A 24,915-nucleotide genomic window follows, 5' to 3' on the forward strand; every position below is an offset into this window, starting at 1 on the left:
ATAATGAAACTGCAGAACAGCAAAGACAAAGAGAAAATCTTAAAAACAACCAGAAAGATATAGTACCTATAATGAAAAGAGAATTATACTGGTATTAGATGTTTCAGAGATAACAATGAAAGCAACTAGACAGTGTTATAATATTTTTGAAGGTATGAAAGAAAATAACTGTTAACCTAGAATTGTGCATATATAGTTAAACTATATCATTTAAGAGCAAGGGAGAAATGAAGACATTATTAGACCAACAAAAAATTGAGGGATTTACTATCAAGAGAGCCTCACTAAAGAATTTATAATGGATGTCCTTCAGAAAGAAAGAAATGATACCAGAAGGAGGGAAAGAAACAAGTAAACATAAGATGGTATGTAGCATTATATAAAAAGCCTAAATACAAAATGTAAATTTTAAGTTATTGGGAATGAAAGCTACAATCATGTACAGGGTGTAGTCTCTACAGAACATTAAATGAAGCACTAAGATAGTGTAGTAATAAAATGAAAAACTATTTCTGATTTCTTTTGTAGTTGATGAGTATTTATGCATTAACCATGTTATAAATATATAAAACAATATAATATTTAAACCTCTGGTTCTTCATTAAAATACAATTCTCAAAGTTCATGTCAGTGTTATATACTATAAGGAGATATTAATATAATTAGAAATTTTGGAGCTGCTAGCACTTTTGTTTTTGAAGTGAAATCATAAGTGTCATTTGACATTCAGTTCCATATTTTTATGGATTACATTAGAATGTGTTTCCTTTAGAGTTTCTAAAATTTGGAGAGTTTTCCTGGTGAAGAATTCACTTAAAGAAATAAAAGACAGAAAAAAAAAATAAGAAAATGAGATGAGTCACTTTGAACTAATACAATGAAATTTGGTATTCTAAAATTTAGTGACGCTATATGTTGCCATAATCTAACAAAGAAAGGAAATTTGTATTTGCGAAATAAAGCTTCAATCTGAGGACATTTGGGAAGTTGAGAATGAATCAATCACCCTGCCATTAACATTTGTTACTGTGTAGATTGAAGAAAATAAAAGATGGTTGGGATCAATCAGATTCCTTTGCTTTTATGTAAGAAATACTCTGGGAGCACTAAGGCCACAAGCCAGTAAACATAAGCTTCTGAAATGGCACCGTGACTGTGGGTCACGACTAGCCAGATGGTAGAGCAGGGCCTGTTAGTGGGGTGGTGAGTGAGAGGGGGTGGAGAATGGTAAAGAGTACGGGGAAGAGAACAGAGCAGTTGCCCAGAAGCCAAAATTCCCCAACAACGAGGCTGCAAAGCTTGTAGAAAGCCAAAAGAGACTCATCTCCACAATTGCCTCCTTTCCATTTCTACTTCAGTCAGTTCTTGCCCATGTGTATCCTTCTAACATTTTCCCAAAGAGAAAATGGCTCTTCTGCTTTTCTGGTTATAAACGTAGGACATGCTCATTGCAAAACAAACCGACAAAAAAATTCAAATACAATCAAGTTTTAAAAAAAGATAAAGCCACTGTTACACTGATAATGTTTGTGGAATAGCCATCTAGACTTCTATTTAGACATATATTGATAGTCACATATGATTTTTCATGCCTGGCTTGTGGCTTGCATTTGTTAATTCAAATGTCATGAATACCTTTCCATGCCCATAAATACAGCTTTGAAGCATGACTTCTAATGCCTCATAGTATTCCATTGTATCTATATACTATAAGGTTTAACAGAAGTGCTTTTATGATAGACATTTATATTGTTTACAATTTTACTCTAAATTAAATAATCCTGCAATGAATCTACTTGAACATTCTAAAAAAAAAAAAAAAAAAAGAATAAATCAATCATGACTTTCATGCCTTTTAAATAAAGAAATTGCTGCCATATTTGGGAAAAAGCATAAGCAAAGTAAAGATAAATAGAAAATAAAGAGATCCATGGTTAAAATAAGTTAATACGTTTGGAATCTAATAGAAATATTGGATTAATTATTTAGTGGTCCATGGAATGAGTAAGCGGTAGATGGAAATTACAGTGCAAACAAACAACACAAAACATGCATCTTTTGCCGTTGTAGGGAAGGAGTGAGGCAGATTGAGTTATGCAAGCCACCCCCGCCCATCCCCCCCCGAAAAACAAAACAAAACAAAAACCACCATCAACAAAACATGTTCTGAATGTTGATCCCATACTTGTGGGTGTGAACCCATTGTAAATAGGACCTTTTAAAGATGTTATTTTTAGTTAAGATATGGTCAACTGAATCAGGATGGTTAATCCTATTACTGGAGACTTTTATGCGAAAAACTTAGGAGCCAGAAGTCAGCTGGAATCTGGAAGAGAAAGGAGAAGAAGTCATCACCATGTGACAGAAAAGCCAAGGAACCCCCAGGATTGCCAACTTACTGACCCTGGGAGGAAAGGTTCCTCTGACAATAAATTCTCATTGTTTAAGCCAACCCATTTTGTGGTATTTGTCATAGCATCCGGGAAACTAAGAAATGAGTTACAGGCATAAAAACTGATTGCACTTAACATTCATGAGAGGTAATGATCTGTAGTTTTCCTTTTTTTGTACTAGAATAATCCTAGCCTCATAAAATGTGGTGGGAAGTGTTAAAGTCTTCTTCTGTTTTCTTCAAAGATTATGTAAAATTAGTGTTAATTCTTGTTTAAATGTTCTGCAGAGACTCCAAGTCTCCGGTGAATCTATCTGGATTTGAAGACATAATTTGGGGGAGCTTCTAAATTAAATTCAATTTAATTAAGTTTCTTTAACGGCTATAAGGGTACTCAAATTGTCTGTTTCATATTTGTTGACTTTTGATAGCTTGTGATTTTTAGGGAATCGGTCCATTTCTTCAACATTATTTAATTTATAACTGGAAAGTTGTTCGTAGCGTTCTTTTATTTTCCTTATAATGATTGAAGGATTGGTAGAGATAGCCTCTGTTTCAATCCTAATATTAGTGATTTGTGTCTTCTCTCTTTTTATGTTTGTTAGTCTGTCTAGAGGTTTATCAATTTTATGGATTTTTTCCAAAGAGTCAAATGTTTGCTTTATTGATTTTTCTCTATTGTTTTCTGATTTTCAACTTCATTGATTTCTTCTTTCTGCTTGGTTTGAGATTATTTTGCTGTTCTTTTTCTAGTTTCTTGAGGCAGGAATTGACATTAAATGTTTCCAAGACTTTTTCTCTTTTCTAATATAAACATATAGTGCTATAATACTTCCTTTTCAAACTGTTTTAGCTGCCTCTCACATATATTATGTGGTATTTTCATTTTCATTCAGTTCAATGTGTTTTTTAATTTCCTTTGAGATTTCCTCTTTCACTCATGGATTATTTAGAAGAGAATTGTTTAGTTGCCAAGTGTTTGGAGATTTTGCTGTTACATTTCTATTATTGATTTCACATTTGATACCATTGTGGTTAAAGAACATACTCTGTATGATTTCAATTCTTTTAAATTTGTTGAGTTTTTTTTTTTAGTTGCACATAATGTGTTCTACATGGTGAATATTCCATGGGCACTTGTATATTGTGCTGTTGTTTAGTATGAGATATATCTATCTGTATGTTTATGATCCTGTTGGTTAATTGTGTCTGCCAAGTAGGTCTGTCAATTGTTGAGACCAGGATGTTGAAAAGTTCTACACTTTAATTGTGTGTTTGTCTAGTTCTCCTTCCAGTTTTGCTTCATGTATTTGGAGGCTCTTTTTTTTTTCTGTATGTATCCAACATTTAAGATCATTATGTCTTCCTGGTTGTTTAATTCTTCTATCATTATGTAATGTGCCTCTTTAATTCTAGAAATTGTCTTTGCTCTGAAGTTTACATTATCTGATATTAATATAGCCACTCCTGTTTTCTTTTGATTATTTTTTGCATGATATATCTTTCTCCGTCCTTTTACTTTAAACATACCTATATTGTTGTATATGAAGTGAGTTTCTTGTAGACAGCATATTTTTGGAGTTTTTATAGACTTTTCCAATCTCTGCCTTTTGATTGTTCTATTTATACCATTTACATCTAAAGTTATTATTAGCATATTAATCTTATGTCTTTTATTTTAGTGTTTGTTTCTGTTTCTTCCCTCTGCTTTTGATTCCTCTGTTTCTCTTATCTTACCATGCTTTGGGTTACTTGAACATATTTTAGGATTCCATCATGATTTACTTTTAGCATCTTCAAATATATATTTTTGTTTAGTGTTTATAACGGCTCCAGGAATTACAGGTTATATACTTATCACTGTCACCTATCATTGATGTTTTATTGCTTCTAGTAATGTGGAGAACCTTACTTCCATTTAGGTTCCTTTACCCACTCTGGTTTGTAGGTAGAATTATATTGGGTTCTTTCTCTATATACATGGATCACCATATCAAATGGTATTATAATTTTTGCTTCAAACATCAAATATGATTTAATAAACTCACGAGAAGGATAATCTATTATATTCACCCCTAATTTTACTCAATTTGATGTTCTTATTTTCTTTCAGAAGCTCTAAGCTGCTTCTATTATCATTTTCTTCTTTGTTTAGAGAGTCTCCTTTAGTCATTCTTTAAGGGCAGTTTTGATGAAACAAATTCTCTTAGCTTTCATTCATATGAGAATATCTTTATTTCCTTTTCATTCCTGAAAGGTATTTTTGCAGGATATAGAATCCATGACTGACAGTTAATTTCTGTCATTACTTGAAAACTGTTGTGTCTTTTTCTTCTGGCCTCTTTTGTTTCAGATGAGAAATCTGCTGTCTTTCGAATTGTTATTCACTCATAAGTTTGCATTCTTTCTTTCAGGCTGCTTTCAAGGTTTTTTCTTTGTTTTTGTTTTCAAAGGTTTAATATTGCTGTGAGTGGTATGAATTTTGGGTTTGCTCAACTTCTTGAATCTATATGTTTATATCTTCTTCAATATTTGGGATGTTTTCAGACATTATTTCTTTGAATACAATTTCAGTGTCAATCTCTCTTCTTTCCTTCTAGGACTCCAATGATAGGAATTTTAGTCTTTTGTTATTGTCCCCCAGGTCCCTGAGGTTCTCTTCTTTTACTACTTTTCAATCTCTTTTCTCTCTGCTGTTTCGATTGGGTAAACACTGTTGATCTTCACTGATTCAGTCCTCTGTCATTGCCACTTTTTTCTTAGCCCATATATATTTTTCAGTTCTTTAATTTCCATTTGGATCTTATTTATAACTTCTATTTCTTGACTGAGATCATCTGATTTTTCCTTCATTTCAACAAAATTTGCAATTGCTTCGTAAAGAATTTTTATGTTGTCTACTTTAAAAATTCTTTTCAGATAATCCAACATCTGATTCATTTTGGAGTTGGCATCTGTTGATTGTCTTTTCTCATTCAAGTTGTGAGTTTTCTGGTTCTTAGTATAAGTGATTGTCCTATGATATTTATATTATGAAACTCTGGGTCCAATTTAATCTTCTTTTTAGAGCAGGCTGTTCACATGTTGAGTTCTAGTGCAAGGGCCAGGTGGGTGTCTATACTCAGCTTCCCATTGTCTCTGCCAACAGCACAGGTGGAGCATTGACTCACTGACTTGTCCTGATACTGTGGGGTGGAAGTTTAGCACTCCCTTCAGCCTTGACAACTTTCTAGTGAAAGTGGGGTACCAACTGGCCCCACCTTGTTGCCTCTGAGTGGTGATGTATTCTTAACTCCTTACTGTGCCCCGGTGCCTACGGGGAGGGGAGAGTAGAGTGCTGACACCACGTTGTTGCTTCAGGGTGGGGCCAGAAGTTCCACTTCCTGCTGTTCTCTGGTGACTAGGGAAGTGGGGGTAAGCCTCAATGCCAGATGATCACAAGGAAGTGGCAGGGAAGAAGAGTACTGACTAGCCCCAGCTCACACCACTTCATTTAGCTTCATTAATACTGGTGGGGGTTGGAGGATCATCTCCTCACTGCTTGCTCGATGGGGACATGGGATATAGAGTACAGACTAGTATTAACACATATCACCTCATTCAGTCTCACTGGTGTCAGGTGGATGTGGAGCTTCAGCTCTCAACTGGGCCCCACTGACACCAGGGATGCGGGGAAAATAAAGTGATTAACCCTGAGTCACACTTCCTTGTTCAGTCTTATGGATGTTGGGTTAGTGTGGAGGTTCAGTTCCCGGGCTGGGGAGGAAGTGGAGAGCTGACTAGCCCTGTCTTGTACACCTTAAGTCCCATTGCTGCTGGGTGAGGGGAGTTGGAGACTCCACTCCTCTGTAGGCCTTGGTGACACTACCCTGGTGGAGAAATTGGAACACTGCCTACTTTTGCTGGATAGGGGAGGACCAGCTCCTTTCTCACCCTGCTAACACTACCCCAGTGGGAAAGTCAGAGCACCACCTGCTTCCATTAGCAGGGGTAGAAATCAGCTTCTAATCAGCCCTGTGAACACTACTCCAACAGAGAAATGGAAGAGTTGCCCCTTCCACTGAGCTATTAACTCCACCTGGCTGTGGAATACTGACTGCTTCTGCCAGGGGGGAATGGATGAATGCCTCCATGCTGACACCACTAGGTGGGGGAATCAGAACACCAAAACTTGCTTCTGCAGAGGATCAGAGGGAGAGTTGGAAGATCAGCTCCTTTCTTGGTCCTGCTGGAACCATGAGCTTGTTGGTAATTGGCTAGAGTAGAGCAGGTATTGCCAAAAAGGTTTTCCCAGTTCTTTGTCTAGGGGAAACAGGTTTTTCTTGGAGTTTATTTAGACTGTGGTTGTTGGAGATTTCTGGAATATATGGGAGGCAACAGGGAGATCTAGGGGATTTACCACAGTGTTGTTCCTCAAGTCCTGAGGTCCCTACATTGTTTGCTGCCTTCTTTCCACCTTTCAGAGTAGTCCTATTCTTGTCTGTTGTGTTATGTCCAGGGTTTGTCAGTTGAAAGAGAGAGGACCTGGAAGGAATGGGACTGTTCCATCTTTGCTGGAACCAGAAGTCATACAGTGTTTTAAATGGGAACTTGTCTACCATTTATTAATGCCTGTTGGTTATAAACTCTTAATTATGTTTCCAGCACATAGGTTAAAATGGTGATGGGAACTTGTCTACCATTTATTAATGCCTGTTGGTTATAAACTCTTAATTATGTTTCCAGCACATAGGTTAAAATGGTGGAGAGTTAGAAGATGCAGGCCAAACATTGCAAAGTCAGTTCTGACAGAGCTTGACATGCTCTTATTTACATATAAAAATTGGCATAAATTGCAGTCATGTTCAGATATATTGAACATTGTAAAGTCCTTATGAGAAATCTATACATGAATATCTGAGGATTCCCTTAACATTTCAATTGTTTCTGGAACAAACATGATATTGGATGTATGCAAAATAACTAGATAGGCCAACAAAGTGTGTCCTTTAGTGCTTGTGATTATTGCAACTACTAATGCTGGCAGAGAGCCATTCCTTTCACATGGGCAAGTACAAGATTAATTCTCAATCAGAAATACAGACTTGATGCAAGGGCAACATTTAACTGGAATCAGCATGTCAACATTTCAGTTACTTTGCATGACCATGAACACTTCCGGGGAAAGAGAACTTGTGTGTATATATGCACGTGTATATATATATATATATATACGTGCATATATACACACATGCACACACACAAAAATACTGTGGAATAGTTGAAACAGAATAAGTGAAATGCCTGGAAAATTCCCCAAGTTTCTATGTTGTTTGCACTTATATTAGTTTATGTAACATTCTTGAAAAGGTTAATGGTTTTGAAGCAGAATATCTCAGTCTCAACACTACTAGAACTTTGGGCCGGATTGTTCTTTGATGTGAGGTGCTTTCGTGTGTACTGGCATCATGTATTGTCATGTACACTGGCATCTCCAGCTTCTACCCACAGGATGCCAATAGCAAGCACCCCCTCCTCCACTCCACTCCTATCTTTGTTGTGACAGTCAAGAATGTCTCCAGATATTGCCAAATGTCCCCTTGGGGCACAAAATTGTCCCAGATTGAGAACCATTTCTTTAAATATTTATCCTTAGCTATTTCATTTCCATATAATTTGCATAATTTTTTGAGAGGTATAAGTTGTGACACTGTACCTGTATTTAAGGTTAATCATATGAAATTGAGAAAAGCTTACCAAAGCATAAATAAGGGCAAAAAGGAAATTGTAAAATGATGTGCAATTTCTTAGAGTAGCTTATGAGCACTCTGAATTAGTGGCATGTTTTTAAGAAGAATAAGGTATTAAAAGAATTTCAAAAGAGTGCATGTTTTTGAGTTTGAAATAATAAATCATGAGGATCAATAATGTTTGAATAATGTTAAAGTAAAATGTGGATTTTGCTTTAAAATAGGATACTATTTAAGTAAAATTTAGTTAATTGTTGAAAATCTCAATTTAGAGAAAGTGCATTGAACTATTAGCGTCAGAAATATCGTGGATAAGAGAGAAAAAGAATCTCAGTTATATGAAAATAAAATGATTTCAGGAAATAGGTGATGATTTGAAAAGGGGAACAATTTTGCAGAAGGCTTTAAAGAGTTTTGGGTTGACATAGTGTTTGGATGCAAGATCTAATGGTTAAAGTTGAAAATGTCTGAACCAGTTTTTAATGGTATTAAGTTGGAGATAGAAACCATCTATAAATTTGACAATTGTGAGACATTTGCTGATGACATTTGATATGTTTATGATGTCTATGAAGATTTTGAAAAGGCAAAGTAATACATCATAATCACATTTGTATGATGCTTTTCATCTTTTAACAAATTTTTTGTTTACTTAAAAATTTATTAACATGAAGCAGAAGTTACTCTTTTTGGTATACGGTTCTGTTAGTTTTGACAAAACACATACAGCATATAAAATAGTTCTATAACTTCCAAATATTCCCTTGTACTACCCTTTTATATTCACTCCCTTCTTCCCACTCTACAGCCCCTGTCAACCATGTTCTGTTTTCTGTGTATCTATGTATAGGACTGCTGGGTCATATGGTAGGTGTGTGTTTACCTTTATAAGAAACTGCCCAATTGTTTTCAAGTGGCTGTATTCCCACATTTTGCATTCCCACAAACAGTGAGATTACAGTTACTCTGAATACTTGTCAGCACTTAGAATGGGTATTTTTATTTTATTTTTTAAGCCATTCTTCTGATAGGCATGTAGTGGTATCTCATTGTAGTTTTGATTTGCATTTCTCTGATGATTCATGACAAGGATCTTCTCATGTGCTTATTTGCCCTTCTTGTATCTCCTTTGGTGAAGTATGTGTTCAAATCTTTTACCATTTTTAAAAATTTCATTGTTTCCTTGCTGTGGAGTTTGGTGGCTCTTTATGTTTTTTGGATACACATCCTTTGTTGGATATCTATCTGTTTTGCACATGTTCTAGAGTGTAACTTATAGTCTCATTATTTCAACAGTATTTTACAGAGCAGAAGTTTTTAATTTACCAGGTTTTGACTTCCCTCCACAATAGGTTTGCTTTGGTTCACTTTTTAAAATTCTCAGGTAATTGCTGTTTGTATTTTTTCCAGAGTTTTTAGTTGTAATTGGCAGGGAGACATAGGCTGAAGCAACTTACCTTGGCCAGAATTAGAAGACCTGTATGATTCTTTTAACTTTTCAGTGTTCTCCAAACATTAGTTTTTGATCCATTAATACTATTTATGATTGCCATTTTCTATGTGAGAAAATTAAAAAATAAAAACCATAATAAAGCATAAAGACCAAGTGGGAAATTACCAGAAGTATAAAACCCCTTGTTTTAGTTTGCTAGTCTGCTGAAAACAGATGCCATGAAATGCATTGTCTTTAACAATGGAAATGTATTGGCTTACAAGCTTACAGTTTTGAGGCTGAGAAAAATGTCCAAATCAAGGCATCGTGAAGGCAATGTTTTCTTCATGGAGACATGTTGCTGGTGATCCTTGGCTCTACTGCCACACGGCGAGGCACATGTCCGCATTTGCTGGGCTCTCCCTTCTCTTCCGGGTTTCGTTGATTTTGCTTTCTTGCTTCCATGGCTTCCTGTCTCTTTGTCTCAATTTCATTCTCTTTAAGGGATTCCAGTAAGAGAATTGAGACCCATCATAGGCCATGCCTTAACTGAAGTATGCACATCAAAAGGTCCTACTTATAATAGCTTTACACCCATAGGAATGGATTAGCTTTTAAGAACATGATTTTCTGAGGTACATACAGTTCCAAACCACCATACCCCTGAAACAACTGAGATCTTATGATGGAAAATCCTATTTACTATATTCTTATGGTGGGACCCCAGAATCCAAATTGTTTTACTTATGTTACTTATTTACTTCTTATTTAAATCCTGTCTTTGTTTTATACATTCCTTTTAATATTTTTGGATCTTCTTTGATTACTTTTCATTTTAAATGTTTTCTGAAAATTTTAAAAAACTGTGTAAATAAGGTTGCCAAGGAACTCTGTTTTTACCATATGAAGGACAGTATTTTTGTTACACAATGGTAGCAGACTTGAGTGAGTCCAGACTACAGTGTGCTTAATGAAAAATCGTATGTTAAAACCAGAATTGGCCAATTGTTTCTTCTGCTATTACATATAATAATAATAGTAAGTCAAAAAGAACCTCTATGATCTTTTTTCTAGCACACAAGTCAAATATTCTTGCTTCAAAAAAACATTTACTTATATTAATGTAAAAGACAATAGTTATCTACTATGTACTTAACATTTTCTGAGATGTCTTGAGGTTACTGAAGGTAGTGAATCCATAGACTCTATATGCAAAAGGATATAAATAGAGAAAAGAAATATATATAAATGTGAGGCTGGGTAGAAATTTTTGGAAAATTATTTTTGATTACAGTAATATTTTTTAAAAATCATCAAAATAATAGGATTGACATGTTAGAAAGTTTGGAAAATAAATAAGGAAAAAAAAAACCAACAACCTCCTTTAATAATTTTGCTGTATGTTAATGTAATTCCCTCCAGTCTTTTTATATGTATATTTATATAGTTTTAACCACAGTACATTAGTACATATATAATTTTGTTTTTCCTTTTTTTTTTTAACATTTTGAGATTGACTTTTTTAAAACTTTGTTTTTTTCTCCCTCACTTCTTTAACTTCTCAAAAAAAGTTTTTATTTTGAAATAATTTCAAACTTGAAGGACCATTGCAAAAATAATACACATCCCCGCCCCAAATAATAATAATAATAATACACATCCCAAACATAGAACTACAACATATCTCTATTCTCAAAGATACCCGTATCTACCAATTTTAACATTTTGTCACATTTGCTGTATTATTCTCTCTATTCATCAGTCTGTCAATTCATCTATACATCTATCTATCCATCAGTCTATTTATCATTCCATTTTTTGAACACTTGAGTGCTGCTTGAATATTTAATACTGCCATGTATATTTTATAAGAACAAGGGTCTTCACATATGTAACCCCCTTAAGTGCAATTTTCAAGTTCAAGAAGTTTAATGTTGATATAAACTTGACAGTCTATATTCCATTTTTTCATATTTACCAAAAATATTCTTTTGAGCCTTCTCACCTCCTTTATTAGATCCCATCAAGGATAATATATTACATTTAGTTGTCACTGCCTCTTTAGTTGCTTGTTCTTTTTTACAATTGCGGGAACATATATACAACATATATTTTCCCATCTCAACCACTCTGAAGCATACCATTCAGTTGGATTACCCCTACACACATTATTCATTGATGCCCTGAATCCCCTTCCACTGGCAATCTGTACTCTATTTTCTTTCTCTGTGAACTTGCATATTCTCTGATATTTTCTTTGTAGCTACCATGGGGCTTAAATTTAACATCCTATATCAGTAACTATCTTGTTTGCTTTGATACCAAATTAACTTTAATGGCATACACAAACTATGTTCCTATACTCCTCCATCACCCCGCTTTATGTAGTACTTATCACAAATTTACATGTTTATACATTGAATCCCAAGCCACTGATTTATCATTACATTTTATGAATTTGCCTTTTAGCTCCTGTAGGAAGTAAAAAGTGGAGCTACAAACCAAAAATACAGTAGTACTGGCATTTATATTTACCCAGGTCATCACCCTCACCTGAGATCTTTATTTCTGTGTGCAGCTTTGATCTATTGTCTACTGTTCTTTCCTTTTAACCTGCAGAACTCTCTTTAGCATCTCTTGTAGGGCTGGTCTTATAAAGACAAATTCCTTCAGCTTTTGTTTATCTGGGACTATATTAATCATTCCCTCATTTTCGAAAGACAGTCTTGTTGGATATAGAGTTCTTGGGTTGGCCATGTTTTGCTTTCAGCACTTAAATACATCATTCCACTGCCTTCTTGCCTTCACGTTTTCCGATGAGAAATTGGCAATTGATCTCATTGAGGCTCCCTAATATGTGACATATTCCTTGTCTCTTGTGGCTTTCAGAATTGTCTCTTTATCTTTGGCATTCTACAATTTGATTCTAATATGTCATGGTATGGATCTATTTGGGTTTATCCTGTTTGGAATTCATTGAGAGTCTTCGCATGTGCATATGCATGTCTTTCATTAAATTGGGGATTTTTCAGTCATTATTTCCTTTAATATTCTCTCTGCCCCTTTCTCTCTGTCTTCTTCTTCTGGGACTCCCACATGCATATTATTGGTATGCTTGGTGTTCCACAAGTTCCTTAGGCAAACTTTATTTTTTTTTCTTTCTGTTTCTCAGCATGGATTATTTCAATTGTCTTACCTTCAAATTCACTGCTTGTTTCTTCTGCCACCTCTAATCTATTGTTGAACCCCTGTAGGAAATTTTAAATTTTTGTTACTGTGGTCTTTAGTTCTGTTTGGTTTCTTTTAATAATTTCCATCTCTCTATTGATATTCTCTTGTTTTCATCTATCATTTTCTTGATTTCCTTTAGTCTTTGTACATATTTTCCTTTAGCTCCTTGAGCATATATGGGACCATTTTTAAAAAATCTTTGTCTGGAATGTTCCTGGTCTGATCTTCCTAACTGATGGTTTCTAATGCTTCAATCTTCTCCTTTGCCTGGGCCATTGCTTCTGTTTCTTTGTGAGTTTTGTGACCTTGGGCATTTTGATATTTTAATGTGTTATTATTGGAATTTAGAGTCTGAGGCATGTGTTGAAATAATTTGTTTCCAGCTAGTGTTATGACAGAGCTTTCCATGATTGCCAGGAGCCACAAAAAAATAATAAAATAAAGTAAAATAAAAAGGAGGAGGAGGAAGAAAGGAAACATCTTCCCAGTCTTTGTAGATTGACCTGTGTAAGTGCTCCCTTCAGGGCTTATCCATACAAAAAGTTTTGAAACTAGGTCCAAGTCAAGGCATAGGAGCCACCATGATCCTTTCTGATCATATGTCTTGTCTTGGGTTTGTACATGTGGCCCTAGGAGTTCCCCCGTTTTCATGGTTCTGAATGTCCCCTCTTCCCTAGAAAACATTTTCCTCATGGTCTCAGGCACTAACTGTATGTCCTAGAGCTAGCAGTCCCTTACCCCAGGCAGTATGACTTAACTGCTCTCCTACAGTGTTCTGTAGGAGAGTTCCATGAACTGCCTTCTATATGCAGGGCAAGTTCTAGGATGAGTCCCTCAGGCTATGACCAGACAGATTGGGCCAGATTTACATGCTCCCAGTAAGTGCACAAGAGTTACTTTGCTCCCTCTGGAACTGGGACAAGGAATCTGCACTGGGAACATGGGCTAACTCTGTGCTAAGCTGGGATGAGTGGGAGAGGGGTCAGCTAGGCTGCCACGAGATTCTACTGCTTTTATATGCCTTTTGCTTGATTCGGCACTTACCCTGTTGCTGCAGCCTTTTAACTGTTTTCTGGATCTTTGAGAAAGCTGTGTCTGTCAATTCATACTAGTTATTGAGAACTTCAGGGGATGGAGCCCTGAAGCATCTTCCTCCACTATCTTGTTTGCAGTGTGCTTCCCTCTTTTTTATTTTAAGGTTAACATTTCATCATCTTTTATTTCCATACTGCTTCATAGTACAGGTAGGTCTTGGGGAAAGTAATGGAGAGTCCCTGAGAGAAGATATAAGATATTGTTAAAGAAGGGGCTAGCATGAGAGTTCAGGAAACTGCTATAATCTGGATTTATTTTTTGAAAAGTAGAAAGTTACATTATTTATCCTTATGTTCTGTGCATGTTTATCCTTAAAGTACCATTTATCTTGGGCTCCAAGGTCTTAGAGGGAAAGAACAGTACTTATATAACCTTTTGAAAATTAAAGTATCAATTTGGGTTTATGTGTATCATTTTATGAACTACCCAAGATGTAGGTACAGATGAGACTATCGAGGCATAGAGTAGTTGAGTATATTTAAGAGGTGAGAAGAGCATCACAAGCAGTTTGGAACTCAATGCATTTTTCTTGGTTACAAATATGCACAGACAGAAGAGCTATGGAAACGTTTGTTCAATATAGGTTTAAGGCTTGGAACAAAAGCATATGGGTACCGGCAGAGTCTGCTTGAGAGGTCACAATGCTCAAGGGGAAACAACTCTAAGCAAGTCACTTAACCTCACTCACCTCAGTTCTCTTGCTGGTATAATGCAGTGCTTATGCAAACTCAATACATGTCAAAAAATATCTGTGAGGCATTGTTTAAAATTGACCCTCTGGATTTCTTAATGCATGCCTGGATATTATTTATTAAGATGTATTGTGGGCAAGGCTAAAATGAAAGGAAAAGATAAAAGGCAAATCTGCAAAGTAAAGAAGTGGGGTTAAGCACAATGCAAAAGAAGCTCTTATATTAGTTCAGGCGGGCTTTACCTGTCAATCAAACCTATATTCATTATCATTCTAAAGACTAATAATGATTTGTTAAGTGAGCAAGTTGACAGATGTTAGAGGAATTATGATGAGATCTTGGGGGCAGCTATGACGAGTTGATGACTGACTGACCAATTTCAAAAGATGCTATGAAGGATCATAAAGTTTAGTTCCATGTGTATTTTGATGATAGTTGCATCTATATTTAAAGCTTTCTGTCACTGGAAGCACTCTTGGTGTTGTCAGACTGTCTATTGGACTGGATGAGCTGCAACTTCTTGCAATTGAATGTCAATAAGACCAAAGCAATTTTGGTTGATTCATAGCACCAGCTTAAGCATATTCACTTGCACAGATTATATTTGACAGATAGTTACCTTCAGCTGAACTCTGTGGTTAGAAGCTTGTGCATACTCTTGACAGTGAGCTTAGAGTTGATGCCTAATGTTTATTTCATATCCTGTTTTTACCTTCCCTAATACTGCATGCGTAAATATATATTTAAATATATTCACAGCGGATACTCTCGTCATCCACTTGTTATCTCTGGACAGAATGCTCTAATGATTCAATTTTGTTATTTTAATAAAAATAACTTGCACTAATCCAGTTTAACTTCATTAAATCAGATGAGTAATAATTAATTTTAAAGGGTCTCCTTGATGAACTGTTGCAACACTGTAATAAAGGAAAATGCCCAAGTAATGAGAGAATTCTTATAGCTGTGATAAACTTAATATTTTCCAAATTTGGTGTGTGATAAACACCAAGGAAATATATCCACAATTACTTGAGCTCTCATTTTTCTTTTATCTTCTGTTGGTTATTCAGCTCCTTCAGTTCTTTTCAAAATTTTTCATGTAGAATTATGTTTCAAGAATATTTACTTTTTAAGATGATATAATTTAAGTAATATAATCTAAAGTATTTTTATCAAACTATTTAAATACATACTTAAAATATTTGAAATTTTAAAATGCTGCCATTTCTGAATATTTACATGGGGAAAATAATTTAAGAGTTGGGGTTTTATGTTCAGAAAAATGTACAATTATAGGGTGAATCCATCATGATGTTATATTCTCCACTTTTCACTTATGTTGAATTTGTTACAATTCTGGTGGGGAAATTTAGGGGAAATATAGCCGCAAAACTTTGGAATCCCTTTATTTGACCAGGTGAAAGGCAGATGTGTTTGCATCAGCCTAAGCTTAACTTGGAAATAGTGACTTCAAAGCAAGCTCGTTTTACTCATGCATTCCTATCTTTTCTAGAATCTACCATTTTAAGGCATCAAACAATTCGAATTATGTAGTTATACATTTCAAACAGGAGTGAAATTTAAGCTGAAGCAGCTAAAATATTTTCAAAATTATTTTTTCTACATTTAATGGCATATTTTCTATTTCTTGCTCTTTTCTAAACTGACAATCAATTTTTAAAAATTTTTCTCTTTTACTGACAGCTAGTAAATGTACTGACAGTTGAGAAGCAAGATGTAAATGTAAGTCACTATTATTTTGTCCACCTGACACCTGGGCATTAGTAGAAATGCTTAGCTATATTTTAATGTAAAAACTAAATCATTTTCAATAGTTCTGTATGGAAGATGTATGGAAAAACTGTTCTCTGTAAATAAAAATGTGTATGAGGCAAGACTGTAGTACATTTAGAAAAGTCATATTTCCCTTATTAAGATGTGAATGGAATTGGTATTCAAATAAATAGGCTAATTACTTAATATGTATGTCTACTTTCTGTTCTGTTAGTAGTAAGTCTTTTCAGCATGTACATCTCTTTTAGAAATTAATAGAAATTATATAAGTGGAAAAAGGAAAGCCGGTTAAGAAGGTTATGAATATCAGGTTAAGGATTTATTATACTTAAATGTAAATTCAGCATTAAAAATTAAAGATTGGTTTATTTTAAGTTGAAAAATTCTGTTTAGAAAATGTTTCACTTGAGGAAATGAAATATAAGTGGTGAGATGTGGAGAATTATATTCTATTGATAGATTTGTTGGGTCAATTACTTTATTCCTTACCTCTGTTAAAAAATGATTTGTCATTTCTCTACATGATAAATAACAGCTGAATTTCAAAACAGAAAAGAAGTGAAAGCTGGGACTTGAACAGATATTTGCACACTGATGTTCATAGTGGCATTATTCACAATTGCCAAAAGGTAGAAGCAAACCAAGTGTCCATCAACCAATGAATGGATAAACAAAATGTGTTAAATATGTACAATGGAATATTATTCATCATTAAAAAGGAATGAAGTTCTGGTTCATGTGACAACATGGATGAACCTTGAAGACATCATGTTGAAGAAACAAGTCAGACACAAAAGGACAAATATTGTATGATCTCACTGATGTGAAGTAATTAGAATAAGCAAAGTCACAGAGTCAGCATCTAGAATATAGATTACCAGGGGCTGGGTTGAGGGTAGGGAAGGGGAGATAATGCTTAAATTGTACAGAATTTCTTTTTGGGTTGATTGTAAAATTTTGATAAATTCTGAACAATGGTGATGGTTGCACAAAATTGTGAGTGTAATTAACAGCACTAAATTAGATATGTGAATGTGTTTAAAAGGGGAAATTTTAGGTTTGTATATGTTACTAAATACAGTGGACCCTATTTTAAACAAAGGACTATAAAAAAAAAAATCATGAGATAAATAAGTGGTAGCGTTAATTTGTATGCTGCTTAGAAAAGGTTCACACGTCTTTGTTTCATTTTTTTTCCCCAAGATTATTCTTATGCTTGTGGGAATTGGGAGAGCAGAGGATTTAGGATTTATAGATTTGATATTGAAATATTAAAATATAAATTAGTCAATTTTATACAAGAATACTTTCCACTTACACATGTTCAAGAAATGAGCTCTCAGTTCCTTTAATTGTTTGATTTTGCTTTTGTCACTACTTTTTATATTCTTTTCCTTGTTTTGCAATTATATTTAACTTTGTGAAATTTTGTCATATAAAATTAAAATTGATTTGCTTTTACATATAGTAGTTTCAATCTCACTTTAATTGTTTAAAAAAATATCTGTTGGGATGCAAGGAAAAGCTTGTTGATAAGCTACAAAGGCAGGAATTTCCCCACAGAGAAAGCTCTTTGGCAGGAGCATCAGCAAGTAGTGTCAGCAGCTTATAAGTTGCCATTGGACTGTCAAGTATTATGCAGATAAATTGCAGCTCTGGCTTGTTTTCGATGTCATTCCTTGATATTTTTCTCTGTTAACACAGCATTTGCATCTTTTGGTCTCACTGAGAACAAGGACCTCCACAAATGCATCATGACATGTGTAGAAAGCTGCTTTTATGTTAAAAGTGATACGTTTTCTTATTCACTATGCCCACAATAAAACTTCAACTTCTGCATCTTGAGTCATTTGGAATTCCTTTGTAAATTTGCAATTTTCATTCTAAGTTAGAAAATTAAAAAATACTAATAGTACAAAAACAACATAGTTGGTTGGCTATAAGCAACAACAACAAAAAAGCAGCATCAACAAAACAAATCCAAGTTAAGTGGTCTCCAGTGAAAGATAGGAACCTGAAAGAAGAGATCTCTAAGCATAGCTTCAAAGTTAGTACCCAAGAAGGGAGAACATTAAAACAATCCTATCAATAGAAAAAGTATTACTCCTTTTCATGTACTTGTTTCGTTACCTTCTCAATTTGGAAATACCTTTTGGGTAGCTAGAATTTTGTTTTTGAAAAATAAATGATTATAATTAAACTCATTGAGTTAAATTTACAGAAGTCTGTTACTTTCAATTCTTAATAGCTGAGTAACTGGATTGTGGTAGAATGTAGTCAATCCTGAGTAAGGACTTTACCCAGTTCCCAATAATTCTATGCAAAGAGAAGCTAGTTATTGTGTGTCACACACTTGATTCTTAGGAGGTCTGGACAAAAGAGAAGATTGGAGGGTAAGGAGTGCCTGATAGTCAACCAGATATTTGGGTAGAAGTCCCACACTGGAATTTTGCCTCATACCTAATTCAGACAGTGTAATAATGGGGAGAAGAAGAGGAAGGGATGGCTGATGGAGATGTCCTTTAAGGTTAAATGTTAAAGAACAAGGTCCTTTTTTCTGTCTCAGATGGCACAGGGCATTAAAGCTCTGACACATTTTGAAAGTGTTGCTATAAAATAGATGTTAATGTTTGAGGTTCTGTAAAGGGTATTATGGAGTACTTAATAGATTCTGTGTTTGCCTACTGAACTCACTGCACTGCCAATATCCACCTCATTAATTTATAAAGCACTTTGGCCCACCTGGACACTATGTGCTATATTAAAACAATCTCTATATCCAATTTTTTCTTGTCAAATATTACAGAATTTTCAGTCTTTGAGGAAAATTGTCTAAATGCCACAATAATGGTCTTCAGTAGTTTCACTTGCATGGAATATCCAATGCAGAAAAATTTGATCTACATTTGAAGACTTTTTTCAATAGATCAGCCATGTCATGCTGAATTGTGAAAATGGAGATGTTAAAATTGGACTTCGTGGTTTATTTTGACTTCCAAAACATCATTGGCTTTTTTTCCCCCCCAATCTTCATGGGTGACTTTTTAAAAAAAAATTTAATTCAGTTTTATTGAGGTATATTCACATACTATACCATCCAAAGTGTACGATCAGTGTTCACAGTGCCATCACATAGCTGTGCATTCATCACCACAATCAATTTTTGAACATTTTTATTACTCCAAAAAAATACAAATAATAAAAATTATAAAAGAATACCCAAAACATCCCACCCCCACACCCCCCATTATTCATTTAATTTTTGTCTACATTTTCTACTCTGTCCATACAATGGATAAAGGGAATGTGAGCCACAAGGTTTTCAGGATCACACAGTCATACTGTGTAAGCTATATAGTTATACGATCATCTTCAAGAATTAAGGCTGTTGGGTTCCAGTTCAACAGTTTCAGGTATTTCCTTCTAGCTATTCCAATACACTAAAAACTAAAAGGGGGTATCTATATAACACATAAGAATAACTTCCAGAATGACCTCTTGACTCCATGTGAAATCTCTCAACCACTGAAACTTCTCTTTTCACTTTTGGTCAAGAAGGCTTTCTATTCCCACGATGCCGGGTCCACGCTCATCCCTGGAAGTCATGTCCCACGTTGCCAGGGAAATTTACACTCCTGGGAGCCATGTCCCATGTAGGGGGAGGTCATTGGCTTTTAAGTATTTTATTCTATAGCTTAGGAAAACCAAATTTAGGCACTGTGAGTGATAAATCTTTAACCATTTCCTTGGAACCAATTTCTTTATCAAGTTAATAGTTTTATAAGCATTTCTGATATTCACCTTACTTTTTTATTTTTGCCTTTTCAAAATTATATTTTAATGCATTCATAGAAGTATTAGTGGTACTTTCATAGAAGTATTAAGGAAAGTAATCCTTCTTTCCCCACTTTGTACAAAGTAATTAAACCATGTTCTTGAAAGTAATCATTCTTATCTTACTTCAAAACCCCTTTATGACCTGCTAGGATTTTCAAATTGTTGTATTATGAAATTCTCAGAGTCTGAGAAGCTATAGGACATAAAGCTGAAACAGCATAAAGTCCAGATTTACTGTTCTTTTTGATGACCCCTATTCACTGTTTCTGATGCATTTGTAATTGCTTTAAAATTTAATTCATTTATTAAATTGAACACTAATCATGTGCAAAGCAATGTGTATTGGTTTTGGAGAGTGACAAATGAGATAAATAGAATCTTGGTCTAAAGGAGCTTTGTGGACTTACTAGTAACTATAACATATTTGTAAAATAATAAATATGAGTGGTTACAGTTGTTGAAAGTAATTTCTGATTTCTTCTGATTGTGGTGAAGTTTCATGGATTATAAAGAATTTATCTTGGACCTCTAGGACAGAAAAGTTTTCAAGAGGTAGAAATGGAGAGAGAAGAATTTCAGGTGGGGTTAGGGTGACAGGCTGGGATGTGGAAGGGCCCAGAGGTTAAAATATTCATATAATGTATGGAAAAGAGTAACTGCTCAAGTTTGCCTGGAATGGGTTTTGTGAAGGAATATAATAAAATAAGATGAAGGAAGTTTATTGTCAGATGATAGAATCTTGAATGCATTTGAGAATATTGTTCAATATCAAAGGGAAACAGAAGTTTTAGAGCAGAAAGGGGATCTGATTAAAACAGTCCTTCATGTAAATATTTTTAAAATTAGAGCTAGTTTGATTCTGTGCCAGCACAGAGCCACTTTTCACCGAGTTGCGTTTGGATTGTGGACCAGTTAATCCTGCAGGCTCTAATAGTCCTGTCATCCTTTGTTCTCACCCTATATCCATGTCCCTTCCGTTACGTGTTTTTTCTGAAATTCTCATGCCATTGTTTTTCTGTCTTTCATTTCTATGTTTTCATCTTTTAAATTTGGCGAATATTTTTATGCCACAGCATATACCATCTCTATACTTTCAACCTCTTTTACCATAGTTTTATAAAACCCTTTCCATACATGAAAGCTGATTATCTCCCTGGAGGCGCCTGTTTCCTGTCATTTCAAATTGAGAGGTGTGATGGTTTGGAGGCTTTATGGACCCCAGAAGATCATGTTCTTAAACCTAATCCATTCCTGTGGGTGTAAACCTATTGTGGGTGGGACTTTTTGATTAAGTTATTTCAGTTGAGGCTTGCCCCGGGTAGATCTTACTGGATCTACTGGATCTTACTGGAGTCCTTTATAAAAGGATGAAATTCAGAGACAGAGAGTCACAGAAGACAGATGATGAAACACAGAGAAAGAACAGAAGCTGAGAGAGAAAGCCACAGAAAAAAGAGGAAGCCACTGAAGTCAGAAGTGGGAAGCAATGAAACCTGGAAGAGAAGGGAGGGTCCGGCAGATGCCCCCATGTGCCTTGCCATGTGACAGAGAACTCCTGGATCACCAGCAGCCTGTCTTCAAGAAGATGTTATTTTCTTGGTGATGCCTAGATTTGGACAATTTCATGGCTTCAGAATGGGTTTACAACCCATTTTATGGTCTGCATTTCAGCAGCTTTAGCAAACTAAAACAAGAGAACTTATTCATCCCCTCTTGCACCTCAGTGCTGGGAGCAGGTGGAAATTTAGAGATTACATGCTTCTTTTTCCTTCACCTTGTATTGGAAAGAAACATTATCTCTAAGGCTTATAATAACTTTTTTCAATACCTGTCTCTGTTAGCATCTTTGGTACCTTCCAGATACAATGAAAACTCTCACACCTGACTAATGGTGTTTCTCTACATCATCATCATCATCATCATTTGGTCAATGACCATGCAACCTCACTTTCCCTTCTCTTTACCACCCAACTCACATAGGCCATTAAAAGCCCTCTGTCTAATGACATTTTCACCCAAAACAATAGCTTATGGCTAAAGAAGTAAGCCCTTATGTGCCTGCACTGTCTTTGAATCTACTGGATTCCTTCCCCTCTTCCACTCCTAGGCCAGCCCACAAGAAACATGACTTAAGTAGCCTTTTAACCATTTTCTTTTATTTCCCTCCAAATATCCATTTTCAAATCATCCACCTGGCTGCCTTCTTAATTTCTACATATAGACTGCAGGCTAATATGAAACAAAAAGCAAATAGGTTTGTGGATTGAGGCTATTATCAATTAATGAGTTCCAACTGGAGCTGGACCCTCAATGCAGCCTTAGGAAAAATTTCAGAGGTGTAGTTGTTGACTCAAGGGTATTCATAATTTCATTTTTGATACTTATTGACAAATTGCCTCCAGAAATGTTCGACTAATGCTGATTCCTACCACAAGTGAATCAGAGTAGAGTGCCTATTCCTCAAATTCTTGTCAATATGGGGAATTCCCTTTTCCACTTTTCTAATCTGACAGGCAAGATAATATCAGTGCATTCTTGTTTCATTTTGCATTTCTTATCCTACTTCAAGCATTTCTTGTCTTGACTATGTTTATTGGCTACATATATATTTTTCTTCTGAGTAATAAGGGTCTGTTTTTTTAAAATACACATTTTTACGAGTTTCTAAGAAATCTTCATATATTAGGGATGACTTCCCTCTGGTAAGTTGGAAGGTAATAAAATTTGTTTTTTTATACTAGTGATTATTTAAAAATCTATGTGCAAAAATATTTAAGTCTGCTTTTCTCAATTCATACATTTCAGAAGTGAAACTACATGCTAACCTCCATGGAAAAGTAGGGGAGTTACCACACTTTTGCTTTTACAGTTCTTTATCATTGATTTTTCATGATTCTAGCTCTGTATTCTGCCTGGTGCCCAAAACAGTATTGCTTCTCAGTGAATATGAGATAGTCATAGTAACATTCATAAACATTTTGAACTATTTGGAAAGAGATTTATTTAAAATGTGTGTTCTGAATGACCTTCCACTTAACAAGAGTGAAGCTCATTCTCAGTTCTTGCCCAGTTTCTAACCTCTTGCATTTTTTAATGTTGTTTGAGTAACTTTTACTATAACATTCAATTTAGTTTCTTTGCAGATTTCATCAGTAAATTGTCTTCCTTGCAGATTATTAATGAAAGCCTGAAATAAAACTGGAATTCCTTATCAATCCCCCTTAATTCAATAAATACCTAGTTTTAAGTACAGATGATAGTACTTGAATTCAAATCCATATAAAATGTAATTCAAATAAGATCAAGTGAGTTTTTATGAATACATGGCTCCTTTGTTCAATTATATTTCAGTTTTATTCATTTTGTTTTCTGTTCCTTTGCTGTATCTTATTCTGAGCTTGTTTGTTAAAATACATATTCTTTCTAAACCCTGGCTAGAGCACAAGTGGTGTAGCCCTCTGGGGGCGGTAAATGTAATTTGTTTGATTGGACACTCAAGCTTTTCAATTGTTTTATTTTCCTTAGAGAAACAGAACCTTTCTAGCTTTCAGGTCAATTGGTGTAATGGTTGGATTCAGATGAAATGACACTTTTTCCCCCTTGTAAATCTCTAGTTCCTCAGAGAAATCCTTGGGAAATCTGTTGACAACTTGCTGTCATCTAGCTGGTCTAATGGTATAAATGACTTAGGCACTGATTCCTGGTGGTGTGAAGGCCTGATGGTAAAGTGAAATTTTGAGAAGACCTCAAGTACGTTTTTGAATAAGTTACTTAAGCAGTATTTACATTTATTTCTTATAGTTTGTTTATCAGGTCTATGCTGTTTTTTGCTGGACAGAGGTATCTACAAAGTTTAATGTGTGCAGACATAGTAGTACCTGATAAAAATGCTATTACCAGGAGATGTAGAAAAGAATACACTTATAAAATTTTTTTGAATCCATGAAAGTAGACAGCACATGAGTTAAGATTGACAAAGGAAACTGCAGCCCAAAATACACACAGGAGATCCCTGAGGCTGAGTGCTGGGGAGATCCTTGAGTTGTGGAGTGCTGCAGGCACAGAACTGACAGATCTGTGGGTAGGAAGAGGTATTTGTAAGATGGTCAGAGATTGGTTTAGCAAACAGCATTTGGTGCTACCATCTGGGGTGGCTTTCCCCACTTTTTGCCATCATCAGGCATCAGAGACATATGACTTCAGGCTTGTCTACAAAGTGTAGGGCACAAGAAGGCAGGCTGAGGCAACCAAGATGAAAGGGGTGGGGGGGGGGAGTCACTGTGCCCAGAAAATAAGTTGTCCCATATAATGTACACTTGCCCCATGATTATTGGATCCAGTTTAGGGTGAATAGAAACACATCCACAGACATATCCAACAACAGGAGTTTCAGAAGATAGGAACAAAGAAAATGGATGGGAAAAAAAAACTTAGAAATTGTGGTGTTTGGAGCTATATGTACTCCAGAAAAACATATTCTTAAACTGAATCAATTCCTGTGGGTGTAAGCCCATTGTAAGTAGGACTTTTTGATGAGGTTACTTCAATTAAAATGAGTCCATCTCAAAAGAATGGTTCTTAATCCTATTACTGGAGTCCTTTATAACCAGAATGAAATTCAGACATAGAAAGAGAATGCCACAGGGGTGGCCTGAAACTGAAAGTCAACGGAACCCAGAAGAGAATGGAGAGGCCAGGAGAGGCCGCCAT

At 35.2% G+C, this 24,915-nt stretch overlaps 1 protein-coding gene across 1 annotated transcript in view; it reads left to right on the forward strand.

Annotated features, from left to right (window-relative positions):
- Nucleotides 1-24,915, forward strand: part of USH2A (usherin) — an 891,077-nt gene that overhangs the window by 14,166 nt on the left and 851,996 nt on the right.

The sequence above is a fragment of the Choloepus didactylus genome, chromosome 2 (assembly GCF_015220235.1).
Source record: "Choloepus didactylus isolate mChoDid1 chromosome 2, mChoDid1.pri, whole genome shotgun sequence".
Classification (NCBI taxonomy): domain Eukaryota; kingdom Metazoa; phylum Chordata; class Mammalia; order Pilosa; family Megalonychidae; genus Choloepus; species Choloepus didactylus.